The following is a 5,799-nucleotide window of genomic DNA, read 5'->3' on the forward strand; positions in this document are numbered from 1 at the left end:
ACTTTGCTTGGAGTTTTGGCGTCAAGGATGAATTTTGAAGGCATGAAGAAGTTCAAGTGTGGGGGTAGACTTGTCCATATGAATATTTGTAAGTAATTCCGAAAGAAAAAAAAAGAAAAGAAAAAGAAATCGTGAAAAAAAAGAAAGAAAGAATATTTCGGCAATTAAAAGAAAAAATGTGTTATTATTGTTTAAGTTCTATGGATTTTAGTCCCCTATACTTAGTGGATTTGGAGTTTACTTTAAATTGAAGGCCCATTGTTGAAGAATTTGGTCTTTGTCCGATTCACACTTGTTCAAAAGAAGGTTAGAATGAAGTTTGGGCCCAACATGATGACACATGGCCCTTTTATAAGCCCAAAGGAGGACATGACGTTTTGCTATGCATGATGGATTTTGGAAGTGGTCTCTCTACATCAGCAAGTGCTCTGCTAGGTTTTTAGGATACTTTGTGATTTCCCTATCCCTTCATTTCTTTTAACCTTAAGCCTTGGCCCCATTACAACCCTTAATTGTAAGACCTCTTTGATCCTTAAGATGGGACAGCCTTTGATGTGGAGATGAGTTATAACTGTTGAACTTATGGCTTGGGTTCATTCGTGCATGTGGTTGATATCTTTCATGAGATCTTTAAAAAGAAAAAAATATATATGCTTTCGTTTCTTATGTATGTGATCTACTTCGTAATCTTTCACATATACTTGAGTGATAAGCTTTTAAGCATGAGCCTTGAATCTGAGAGAAGAAAGAGTGATATATCTATGTGAGGTTGAATCATGACTTGTTTGGAATGTGTTGAGCTAACCCATCACCACTGTTTACTCCCAAGTCTTACATGCTTATATGTGGATTATATTTTGTAATTAGCTCTTGAATATCTTGAAGATGTGATGCTTGGTTAAGTGCTAATCTTGGTGACTTGAAAGTATGAGATTGCTGAGACAATATGTTAAAGGGCTTAGAAGTCATTTTGTGAGTCAACGTTGTAGTCATTGTGTTTGTCAACGTTTTGTCTTTGTTCTTGTTTAAGTGTTTTATGTTTTTGTGTCTTTGTGTTTTTGTTTTCGATGCTTAGTTTATTTTCGTTAGTTTCTTTGTTTTTGTTTCTTAGTCTTTTTGGTTTGTTATGTTGATTTTGCTAAGGGACTAGCAAAAGCTAAGTATGGGGGAATTTGATAGGAGCATAAAATGCGACGTTAATAATGTTTAAACCCTATATTTTGCTAAGTTATTTCTTTTATCTTGATCAATTTAACTTAGTTAGTGTTTTACAGGTAAAATGGAGTCTCAAAGTCCAAAAATGGCTAAGGAAGGCACAAGTGGCGCAGAAATGTAAAGAAATGAAGAAATTGAAGTTCTCCCAGTTTGACTAGGAAAAGGAATCCCAGTTGAAGTAGGAGTCTGAAGCTGACTTGGACTAGGAGTTCTACTTGGACAAGGAAACCCAATTCTACTCAGATAAGGAAACCTAGTGTGATAAGGAGTCCCTGTTGGATAAGGATTACTCAAGAAGGTTCCGGAAGAGTGTAGAAGCATCTCGGAAAAGAAAGCAGTATTTGACTAGGAAACCTACTTGGATATGGATTTCTACTCATACTAGGAGAGCCTTGGAACGTTCATGAAGTATCTAGAAGTCTCAAGAAGATCATTTGCCGTGCACATGGAAGAGAAAGCAATAAGGAATTCGGATTTCAAAGCAATGTGGAGTTTGGATTTCTAGTTGAGTATGGATTGAAATTGCCGTGAGATTCTTGAAGGTTCTAGGGAGTTCTTGACGTTTCATTCTTCAATAAGGCGTGGAAGACATGTGAGAGGCATGTGATGTGAAGGAAAATCGAATTAGACTTAAGTTATGCTTTAAAAGTCAAATCCATTACAGATTCGGATTACTGCCTGTGCAGATCAGTCAACTTCAACGGAGCATAGAAAATCGCTCAGAGCTCAGAAAATTATGATCTTTATATGGTTGGAAAGCTACAGATGTCTAGTTTCCAGAACTTTTTACAGCTCGTCGATGTCTATTTACTAGAAGAAGTTATGGTCATTTTAGTGGACTGAGGTCAATCCTGCCGGAAATCTGTTTTGTGCCAAACAAGTCCTAAATCAACACAACTTTGGAGAAACCAAGTAGAAACGAATTGGGAGTGCCTTGAGACGTTCTCCTATATATACCTAGTGTATTAGACGTCTCAAGGTTCAGAATTTTTTCTCCACAATTTCGTATTCTCACTTGTGTGCTCTCAAGTTTCAGGTTTTCATAATTCTTCAAGGAGCAAGCCGTGCCATCACCCTCCATAGCCGTGTTCATCACTTGTTGCCGTGCTAAGGAGCTGCTTTGGACCTTGGGACGTAACTAAGGGTTGTTCATAAGCCTTATCATACATGTACTTCACGGTTTTGTGTAATTGTTAGATAGATTTTCTGCTTTGGATTATCTACGTGTAAGTTGAATCTTTTGAGTATGCAAAACTATTTTCAAAGTATAATTTTGATGTCTTTTCATGTTTGATTTGTTTTGAGTGTTCTTTGTCTTGATTGATTGCCGAATTGATTGAATGATATTCTGATTTTGTGCTTCATTACATGTTAATGATTGACGTGGTTGAAACCATAGATGACTTGCATGTAATTTGCTAGTAATTAGGTTTATGCTTTGTAAACTCTAATTCGAAATAAGTAGTAAAGGCTTGCTTTGAGTCGGAAATCAGATTATGCATGTGATGATGAGTAGTGACGCCCTTGGAGTTGCATGTTCATCAATTCTTTCTTGAACTTAATGATTTGAAAACGAATTTTCAACGTATGTGTGTATTCGGGTTTTCAAAATAAATTGATTTGGTGTTTGCTATTTCGATTAACATAAGAAAGAAAGTTAAAAGGGACATTGGTTGCTTTGATCTTTGTGTCTTGGTTGATGGCATTCTTGGTGATTAATAAAGATTAAGGGATGCATGAAACATTGATTCTTGATAAGTTCTTGATAAATTGTATTTTCAGAAATTCTTCTTTTCCCACCTTTGTATAGAAACGATTTTAATGTTTTATTTGTTTTCTAAAATTTCTGTTTTCAATCTTCAAAAACCCCCCCCAATCTTTATGTTATGTGTTTTTGTATATTTGTAAATAATTAAAATTAACTTAGAGTTTTTAGGTAGCATGTTCATATAAATAATAAAGTAAAATAAAATAAAAAAATGTTTTTAAATTCGTGAATAGTGTCTCCGTGAATAGTAAATATGTGTTTGTGTTTTCTAGGAATTAATTTGGTGGTTTTTAGGGATTTGTCTTGTGTTTTTTAGGGATTGCTAAAAAATAGGGATTTCTTTGGTGTTTTTTAGGAATTGTGTTTCTTAGGGATTTTTGGTGGTGTTCTTTAGGGATTTTTGTTTCCTTGTTGTATATGGATTCCCCATGTGATATGGATTTGTAAATTGTGTATAAATAGGAGTAGGATTTCCAAAACCTTTTCTAACTTAGTTTTCTCTCTAATTTTCGATCTTATATATATGTAGACTTGTATATTCGTTTTTCTCATTCCTTGCTCTCTAATTCGTGTGAACATGTATGTGTGCTCTCTAACTCTTTGTTGTTTCATAATTCTTTCTTGTAAACTTGTAAAATATTTTCGTAACCTTGTATATGTTTGTTCTTTAATTTCGTGACTTGTATATTCTTTTCTTTAATTTGTTCTCACATGTTAGCACCCTCAATCCCAGGTTTTGAACGATACCCTATTTGCTCTATACTAACGATGATATTTTTCAGGGTTTAAATTGACGATGCTTTTGCACGTATCAGAAAGCCGTGAAAAATGAAAAGAAAAAATGTATACGGCTAGAAAAGAAAGAAATGTTTATGGATTTAGTCCCCCATACTTAGTGATTTCGGAGTTTACTTTAAATTGAAGGCCCACTACAGAAAAATTTGGCCTTTGTCCATTTCACTAGAGTTCAAGGGAAGTTTACATTGAAGATTGGGCCCAACATGAAGACATTTGGCCCTTTTATGTTACCTCTAGGGGAAAGTGACGTTTTTGCAATGCCTTGGTGGAATATTTCGAGGTCTCTACATTTACATGTGCTCTGCTAGGTTTTTAGGACACTTTGATAAATCCTTACCTTTCGTTTCTTTAAACCTTGAGCCTTGGCCCCATTACAACCCTTGAGAAGACCTTCTTGATCCTTAAGATGGGACAGCCTTTGATGTGGAGATGAGTCACAAGAGTTGAACCTATGGCAGTCCATTCGTGCAAGTAGTTGATATCCTTCATGAGATCTTTAAAAGAAAATATATGTGCCTTCGTTTCTTTATATGTGATACACTTTGCTTATCTTTCACATATACTTGAGTGATATAAGTTTTTAAGCATTGCCATGATCTGAGAGAAGAAAGAGGGATATACTTGTGAAGATATGAATCATACTTGTCTATAACATGCTAAGCTTAACCCATCACCATTGTTACAACCAAGTCCTACTTGTACATATGTGGATTACATGTTTTAATTAACTCTCGAATACTTACACATAGATTCTTGGTTGAGTGCTAATCTTGGTGTTGTGAAAGTAAGAGATTGCTGAGACAAATAGTTGAAGGGCAATAGAGTCATTTTGGTTGTTTGAGTCTTTAATTTTCGTTGAGTCTTAGTGTGTGTCTTTGTTTGATTTTGCTAAGGGACTAGCAAAAGCTAAGTGTGGGGGAATCTGATAGGAGCATTTTAATGCGACGTTTTACTTGCCTTTCCCTGCATTTCTTGCGTTATTTCCTTAATAAAACTCTGTTTAGGAAAGTTTCCATTCTTTGATTGGGAAAGTTCCTATTTGTAGAAAGTTTCTATTTTTGTAGTTTCTATTTATCATTTTTAGTAAGTTTCCATTTTTCGGTAGTTTCTATTTTTCATTTTTAGAAAGTTTCCCATTTTCTGTTTAGGAAAGTTGCCATTTTTCATTTTAGGAAAGTTTCTATTTTTCTTACTAGTTTCTATTTTCAGGACCTCCGAGCTAAAAAGTGGAAATGAACTCACAAATGGAAAGAGGAGCTTGCGAAAGACAAGGGGAGCAAAAATGAGAAACAATGGACCACAGAAATGAGCAGAAATGAAGAAAAGAAGTTTTCCTGCTTCAACCAGGAAACCCTGCGAAAAGGAGGAAAGCTTACCAATGAAGTTTCCAACGTTACTATGAAAAAGAAATGGAAAAATGAAGTGTCATGACCTTGGAAGATGACAAGGCTTGAAGTTGAAGCAACGAGGCCCAAGAACTCTATGGATTGCATAGGACTTTCGGCAAAATGGATAAAAGCCCATCAAGGCCCATGGAATTAGGGTTTGTGACGCAAAACCTAAACCCTAGAAGAGTTTTCCGTGAAGTATCAAGAGAGAAACAAGGAGTTTGCCGTGAAGAAAATCAGAAATTAAAAGAAGATTTCGGTGAGATTTTCTAGGGCAATTTTTATGGAAAGATAAACCCTAGGAGACTCCTTGCCGTCCAAGCCAAGAGGAGAAGAAGGCTTTGCCGTGTGAATCAAAGAGAAAATAAAAGAATTCGGCATAGAGATATTCTCTAGAGAGTTTTAAGGAAAGAAAATATGTGTGGAGACCAAGAAAAGATCAAAAGAAGTCTAGATACATTCCTTAATTCTCTAAAGGAAGTTTGGCCGAATTGAACTATGAAAATCAGAAATTATCTCAAGGTATTTCGGCCAAGATATTAGGGAATTAAAATTGGAATTTTGTGATTGGTTGGAACACATCATAGGGCTTACTTGGCACCATACCATTGGTTGAAGTGATGTGGAAAT

This window comes from Rosa rugosa, chromosome 1 (genome assembly GCF_958449725.1).
Source record: "Rosa rugosa chromosome 1, drRosRugo1.1, whole genome shotgun sequence".
Taxonomy (NCBI): Eukaryota; Viridiplantae; Streptophyta; class Magnoliopsida; order Rosales; family Rosaceae; genus Rosa; species Rosa rugosa.